At 38.2% G+C, this 8,674-nt stretch overlaps 1 non-coding gene across 1 annotated transcript; it reads left to right on the top strand.

The window, feature by feature from the left end:
• The first annotated feature begins 6,994 nt into the window (after window positions 1-6,994).
• On the top strand, window positions 6,995-7,097 carry LOC132237761 (U6 spliceosomal RNA). The gene has a single exon (XR_009453602.1). It is a non-coding gene; the product is annotated as a U6 spliceosomal RNA (small nuclear RNA).
• The last annotated feature ends 1,577 nt before the right edge of the window (window positions 7,098-8,674 follow it).

Below are 8,674 nucleotides of genomic sequence, written 5' to 3'. Positions count from 1 at the left end.
ACACACACACACACACACACACACACGGTCAATGCTCTCTGAAGAGCCTGGCCCTGGGCATGCAACACCACTTTAATCTCAGTTGGATTAGCTCAAGTCTTTTCTTGAAAAGAGCTCCAGGTTTGTATTTCGTGCCTGTTCTTCTTTCTGCTGAGGTTATTATTCAGCTGCATCTTACTACACTGCATTTTATTTTATTTTATTTTATTTATCTATTTATTTATTTGCAAATTCCTGGTAGTTTACTTTCTCAACTCCATAGAAGAGCTATTTACATACCCCAGAAGTATTAACTACCCACATGCACCTGCCTAACAAATTGGTGCTACAGAGCATTCTTTCTTTGCCCAAAAAGTTTTCAGACTTACTTGACTGATCAACACTTGTCTGCTCATATTAACTGTGGTTTGGACATGGCAATAATAAAAAAAATGTGATATAGTGAGCAGATATAGGTTACTAAACCATATACAAGACTGGAAATTACTGTGCTATCCAGCCTAAAGTGCTCCTTCCTACATGAGTGGCTATTGGCAAAGCTGATTTACAGTGTGGCAAATAAGAAAGTGGAATGATATACAGCAGTAGAGATGCTGCAAGAATTACCATGCGGGCACTATTCTCCAGTACCACCTACCATAAATTCTCACAAGATAAAGTGTAGACCAGAGGAAGCAATGGGCCATTTTCTTTATATTCCTTCCATTCTGCCAGAACTCTAAAGGTAAAATAGGAAAGAGTAAAAAAAGAGCCCGTACTTTGAAATCAGAGTGAATAGCACCAGAAAAGGAGTGGATCCATGATAGCTTCCAAATCCATATGAGCTTATGTGACCTTGGGCAAGACTTACTCTCAATATTCCCAGCTGCTTTCTGTTGTTTGTTTGTTTTGAAAGGGATGACAAATACCTTCTCTGTTAATGTGAGGGTATCATAAGATAATACAAAATTGTTATGTGTCACTAAAAATGATATATACACATATGATAAAACTGTATAATTGGATGGTTTGTATATAAAGAATACATATCATAACAGAAATACAGTGGTTGTATATATCTAGCTACTAGATATAGAGTTTGCACAGGGCAAGTTTAACACAGCGATAGCTCCTTATTATGCGCTCCTGAATCCCTTAAAATTCTAATAATTGTGGGTAGTTAAAAGAATGTATTATCTTTTCTGTTTACTTTTTAAAGGGGAAATAATTTTTAATTTATATTTTCAACTGGCAATATTAAAGGGGATTTAAAAGCCAATAATTTGAAAATAGGTCTGAAACCAGTAAAAACATAAGCAATAGAAATTCATAGCAACTTGATATTATTAAGTCAGTTGTCCCACAGATGTCCCTGCTATATCCTGGAGATTATCTTGATTGAAGGAACAAACAAAGTTTAGATATTTCCCTAATCTAAACTGGTGATCTGTGGCACGTAGAAGCTCTTCATACCAAAGGTGTTGATGAACGTTGATGCTTATTTACATTTTACATTTTTATCATAAAGATAAAAGTAATTCCAGATACTGGATGGAATTTTTTAAATTGTTTAAACAATAAAATTAGTTTTCTCTGGAGTGGTGGTGGTGAAAAATTTTTTTTTTAAATTCCTAGGCAATAACAAGAAATCATCATTTTGATAGGAAGATTTCAAACGTATCTCTCAAAAACTTATCAGAATTTTTGCATCTAAAAATAAATAGTGGGTAGAACAATATGGTAAAAAGTACAGTCAATGAAATTAAAAATTACTTCAGACTTTCTCCAAGGTCAGTGAAGCATGGCTAGTAAAAATTATATTTTAGGAATAAATTACTTGGGAAAGTCATACACTGTAATCATTCAACAAATACTAAAGTCCTAACCTGTACCAGCAAAACGTTCTGGGTGGGGGATACATTGGTTAAAAAGATAGCTTATACTAGCAAGAAATATACAAATTAAACAGATAATTACAAGAATTGAATAAACAATTGCAAGGGTGCAAAGTTCTGCAAACAGAATGATGGTAATACATATATGATCACTACACAGAAAATGAAGTCTTAATTGGATGAAGAAAGTTAATAATAGGGACTATGAGCCACTTGAGATTATTGACTCATGAAAATTACACCATTAGGGGAAAATAAAATTCAGCATCAGTGAGTAAGTGAGACTGGCCAGTAGGTGCAGAGACCTTCAGTTCAGGCAGCATTTCAGCATCTCTTTTCAGACTTGTCAGAGACTCAGAGGCACAGTGAAAGAGTGTTGCTATTAGCATCCCCAGATTTGAGTTAGTATGAATTCCTCAAGTTCAGTGATTACAAGGCAAAGCAGAGGCATTTTCTGGACATTGAAACATATGTAGAGTCGATTGCTTGAGCAAGTTTCTGAAACTGATAAACTCAAGGTAATTGTATCCTTTAAAGCAGAAGCATAAGATTATTTTTTCTAATAGTAAGTTAAATACAACATTTATATTTTAATTAACTTAATGAGGATGAAATTAAAATTCAAATAAATTTTCAGATACAAAGAGAAACTTCAAAGAAACTACCTTCCCAAGTACATGTTTTGTTTTGTTTTGACACATAATTTGCAGCGGGGACATAACTCGACTCTCCTCTGATTTTAGGGAAACTGTAACTGAAAGCTTTTGGGGAAGAACTTTGCAGTTTATATCCTAGCTTTGCAACTAAGGGGCTTTTTGACCTTGAACGAGTTACTTAGACTTTTTGAATCTCTGTATCCTCATTTGTAAAAAGGAGTTAACACTGCCTCCTTAGCAGATCTGTGAGATTCCAACTGTGCAATGCTAACCCTTGCTAAACATAGAGTAGGAACTCAGTAAAAGTTCCTACTCTCTTTCTTTCCCAACCTCTACCCCTCACATTTTGCTGAAACCAAACAAATGAAGAGAAAAAAAGAGAGAGAGAGGGAAAGATAGGAATAGAAAAGTTGCCTCTCTTCCAAACCGAGCCAGAATCAGAGATGCAGGAGGCCCAGACACCAGAGAAATTTGTGAACAAATTTGCATTTTAGTTATCAAGTGATGATTGAGTGGAGTATCTCTGCCCCTAATTCAGTGACAATTACAAAGTAGGTGCTTAATTAATATTGAGCTAATTGAATGTAATGAAAAGAATGACTAAATTGAATGCCTGAGCTACGGAAGTATTAAGTAAATGAATGGAATGACATCTGTCTCAAAGATCTTTCCGCCATTATGCAAAAAAAAATCTGGGGGTGTGTTTCAGTAGTTTGCAACCCTGGCTACATAACAGAATCTCTGGGACAAATTTTATATCCCTGTGCCTAGGTGAATTGCATCAGAATTTAGGGGGGAAGGCAACACCAGGTGGCTGCAATGTATTGTGAAAGTTGACCACAGTTAGAGGCTCATCTTTTCTATACCAGTCTGTGTCCCTCCTCCTAAATAATTGACTTATGACAAACATCACCATTCCCTTTTAACTATCTCAGTGACTTTGAGGTAAGTTACTAGTTAATTACTCCATTTTGTCCTAGTTTAGTAACAGATGAGGATTAAATGATGTAGCCCTTACTGGATTTTTGTTGTTCTTGTAACAAAGCAGGATATGAAATGGTTTATATTAACAGAAACTTCAGATCAATTTGTAAGGGATTACAATTCTACAATTCTAGCTGAGCAACCGCTTTGGAAAAAAGAAGAGACATATAATGAAAGAATTGTATGCATCAAACTTCACTTTTCAAGGCCAAGTGATTACTGTATTTATTATTCAATAAACGTGCACTTTCTAACAATGACTGCAAATTTTATAATGGTCAAGCCATTTGTTTTTTTTTTCCAGAAAGCTTGCCATAATGGAATTACCTTTCAAATTGCACACTGTTATTATTCAATAGTACTAAAACATTCATACTGTGAGCATTAATTTGCACAAACTACCATTGCACTTGCCACTGATGAAAATACAATAACAAATCACATGTTTAAAACTGCATTTGAATTTGCAAATATGTCCAATACCACTCATTTTCCTGAATAGATGGAACTGCCCATGGTAACTGGGGAAAAATATGACTGCTTATATCTCATAATGTTTTCCAGTCAGAGAATTTCATGTGTGAAAAAAGTCTAGTTACTTCTAATTGTAAGGACTATTTTTTTGTGTGTGAACCACCCTCCTCAAAATTTAGAATTTATGTTTGTAAAACACCAATTTTGTGCCAGATACTAGGAACATTGATAGAGATTAAGTCTCCAGAGCAGGCATGGTTTAGTGGAGTGATAGACATACCTATCAATTATTACAAACTATGGAGTTATAATGGGGCTACAAGATACGATGGAGATGTATTATTTAAGGTTACACTAGTGGCTACAATGGATAAAATCTAAAATTTGAGTTGAGATTTAACATCTTGAAGGTTTATTCTCACTCTTATCAATGGCCCCATGCAGGAGCCGATGGTTGGCAGTTCTCTAAGCAATGCCTCAGGGACCTGCTTCCCTTTTCCCAAAATAGTCATGTGCTAAATGCCATGTCCTTTCAGTCAAGGACAATCCACATATACAATGGTGTTCCCATATGATTATAATGGAACTGAAAATTTCCTATTGCCCAGTGATGTCATAGCTGTGTAATGTCATGTTGCAACACATCACTGCCTTGTGCCGTCTCAGTCCATCATAGCAATGCTATCACCTGGAAATGCCTGGGGGCACTCACCTCCGCTGGCGCTTCCCCGGATACCACCCCTTCCTAAGCCAATGTTACTACCGGACTGACTGGTGTGGTTCTTACTATGATTGCAAGATGCCCCTCTGTGGGATAACCATTAGGAAACTTTGAAGAGGAAAAAAAGAGCATTTCTTACTTATAGGCCCTGGACAGTGCAAGCCACAGCCACGGATGGGCACATGAGAGAGAGATAGGGCGTGAGAGTGAGAGCAAGATAGAGAGAGAGAGAGAGAGAGAGAGAGAGAGAGAGAGAGAGAGAGAGAGAGAGAAGAAGAGGAGGGGAGGGGAGGGGAGGGGAGGGGGAGGGGAGGGGAGGGGAGGGGAGGGGAGGAGAGGAGAGGAGAGGAGAGGAGAGGAGAGGAGAGGAGAGGAGAGGAGAGGAGAGGAGAGGAGAGGAGAGGAGAGGAGAGGAGAGGAGAGGAGAGGAGAGGAGAGGAGAGGAGAGGAGAGGAGAGGAGAGGAGAGGAGAGAGACCCACCACAAACATGCACAAGTGTGGGCCTAAGCCTCTGGATTTATTGAGGTTGAGAGTAGGGGCACAGGCTTTCATGGGCTCACTCTTTTTTTTCCTTTTTTAAAAAATATATTTTTATTAATTTCGGAGAGGAAGGGAAAGGGAGAGAGAGAAAGAAACATCAATGACGAAAGAGAATCATTGACCGGCTGCCTCCTGCATGCCCCCTACTGGGGTTGGAGCCCACAATCGGGTCATGTGCCCTTGACCAGAATTGAATCTGGAACCCTTCAATCCGCAGGCTGATGCTCTATCCATTGAGCTAAATCTCCTAGACCAGGCTCACTCATTATTGATGAATTTAAAACGAAAGAGTGGGAATTTAAAGCACAGGAAGAGAAATAACACTAAAGCACAGGAAGAAAAAAACACCAAGTAGTCCAAATTGTATCTAAAGCAACCAAGATTTCTTTAAAAAAGGAGCATCCACAGAGAGAGGCAGCCTGGCTCTTCACCTTGTCCTGGCTGGCAACACACGTATTGGTGGTAGCTTTCCTGAAAGCAGATGCCTCTTCGAAATGGGTGCCAGCCTAGACATGGATGCCTGGGCAATTGAAGCTCGAGTCAGGCACTCGCACAACAAAAAGGAAAGCCAGCTGTCACCACACTACACTGACTCAGGTGTTTGTGGTGATGCCGGTGTCAACAAGTCTATTGCACTTGCCAGTTACAGAAAAGCATCGCACATACAGTGACAGTCATAGGCTATACCATCTAGGTTTGTGTAAGGGCTCTCTATGATGTTCACACAACAACCAGTTCACCTAATGACACATTTCTCAGAACTTATTCCCCAGGTTAAGAAGCACATGGCTGCAGTGCCATCTTCAACACATAGCTTGTGAGATCTCCTTTGACGGGCTCTTTAAACCAGCGGTCAGAAAGTGGAAAATGATACAAAAAACGACAACTGGGAACAATTTATGGTCAGACAGAAGAGTACAAACAGTTTCCACTCACATTCTATGGCCATGCCAAACAAGTGAGGCTGGGAACTGTTTTGTTGTGTACCAGAAAGGAAAAGAAGTTTGGTATTCTAAAGCAAGGTCTGCACACTAGTAGAGAAATAAGGGGAAATTTTACAGGGGCATTAATTCTTCTCCTAACTTTTCCAAATCATCTTCCACTTTCCAGGTGGACGATGCACTGCAAAGAGCATTCCAGGGCAAAGTAATAGCTGTGTAAATACAAGGAAACATAGAATTACCCGGGGCATTGGTGGAGGGCAGGTTGTACAGTGTGGCTGGAGTCTAGGGTGAGGGGTAATAGGGCGTGAAAGTGGAAAACCAGGGACCAGATCATTCAGTTCACTGCCACAAAACTTACTGAATATGTTGCACACACCTTGAGGGGTTGAAGTTAGAAAAATCATAAATAACAAGCCTCATCCTGAGAGAGCTTCCAGTTCAGTGTGGGTCACACACACAAAAAAGAGAAACTTGTGTAAGAAATAAGACAGACTCCAGACATACTTAAGGGAAGAATAATTAGGGCTTTGCATCTGATTGGATGGGAGGTGACAGGACAGATCAGAGGAATAGACGGTGGTTAAAAGAAGAAATATAAAATGATTTCGAGACTTTGCATTTAGAGACTGGGTCACCAGGAGAGAGAATATATGAATAGATATGTGTTAGATGATGGATAGAATCAATTAATGATATTAATTTTAAACTTTTTGAGCTCCAGGAAATCATGGACATTCACGTCAAGACTAGCAAGTCTTAAAATTCACGTATATAAAATTGTGACTAAAATTGTGTTCTGTTTGCTTCATGAGCACATATGCTAAAATTGGAATGACACACAGAAGATTCGCATGGGCCCTGTGCAAAGATAGCATGCAAATCCATGAGGTGTTCCATATTTAAAAAAATAATGTGTTCTGTCTTGGCTGACTAGAGTCAGGCTCCATCAGTTGTTTCTGTCTCTTTGCTCTATTTCCAGCATCTCTTACATGAACTTCAGTTGTTCCATAAATACTTTTCTATTGTATAAAAAAAATGCAACCATCCCATAAAATTCATGTAGCTCTCACTCCATTAAACAACAATTTAAAAGAGAAAAAATCGGGGGGAAAGGACTACCTTACTTCTATTATAGGTTCCTGCCTAATCACAGAATGAAACTACTTTTGTTACTGTATGCCATGAGTGATTTTTTAATTATCAAAAAGAATAGATTGTTTTCACTCAGCCTAATAGGTATTTTGGGGAAAGTGACATCCTTTGACCACCCCCTTCTAATTAACACTCTGCCATTTCGGGCGCGATGACAATGCTCTCTTCTGGCATTCTGACTAATCCTTCTCATTTTCCTCGAATGACTCCTCTTCCTCTTCCCACTTTCATAATTGGCCCCCTTTTTTCTTATTTTTCCAGAGAGCAACCTTAGCTATATCTCTGTCCTTAACAACCACTTTCATCAAGATCTCACTCGAATACCTCCAGAGAGCAGGGAGGTGGCCCAAATGAATGGGAAATATTTTCATGTGTACATTCTAAGTGAAGAGTTGGATCTATGACCCAAAGCAGCAGCTGCCCCTCAGTTCCCTTTGATATTTGCCATATGAAAATGCGAAGCACTAGGCCCAGATCACCTGATTTATTTTTAAAAGCTCATTTTTTATGTATGATATTAATTAAATGGTAGTCCGTTTATTTGTCAAAATCTGTGTAGGAGGGCAAAGAACAATCCATTCCTCTAACTTGCTAATTTGTAGTCTGTGATATAAACAAATGATTCTTCAATTAATATCTACTGTCCTGGCCTCTGTCCTTAGGTACAGTATCAGAATTCTAGCTGTAAACTGGATCCTTCACTTTGTTATCACACAGGCTTCTCAAATTCAATATATTTACCATTGAGATGTGTAGGATGTGGCAAGTCCAGTTTCTATTCTCTTCCTGAAATATGACATATTTTAAATATTTTATATCTATTATCTTTATTTGGACATTAGTAGTTGCTAAAGATAATACTTAAGCAAAAATTCAAAGCTCTGAATAACTTATATGCTAAATAGGTCATCTGAATGTGTTGGACAATATAACAAGAATAATAATAGTAGGTATAATAAGAACAATGGTAGGCAGTTCTATTTCTGTATTAGACCATGTATTAAGAATTTTACATGAATTAACTTAAAGAATCCTCAAAACAACTGTAGGAGAATAGTACCTTCACTATCCCCATTTTATAAATAGGAAACATAGACACCAATAACTTCCCAAGATACTCGTGGGAGTAAATGGACAGATTCAGGATCCAAATTCGGGCCTGAATGACCCAAGAGCCTTGGACACACTGTGCCCTGCTGTCGGTCCCGCCTGTACCAAACTGTAATAGTTGAAGCTGAGGTTCAAAATGTTTTGAACAATTTTAATGAGAAATCTATCATAAATAATAAATTCTCTTTCCAGAATGGTTCTATGAAATCATGACTTCT

The sequence above is a fragment of the Myotis daubentonii genome, chromosome 6 (genome assembly GCF_963259705.1).
Source record: "Myotis daubentonii chromosome 6, mMyoDau2.1, whole genome shotgun sequence".
Lineage (NCBI taxonomy): Eukaryota > Metazoa > Chordata > Mammalia > Chiroptera > Vespertilionidae > Myotis > Myotis daubentonii.
Note: the sequence above shows the minus strand (reverse complement) of the source record. Positions and strands in the feature narration are given on the sequence as shown.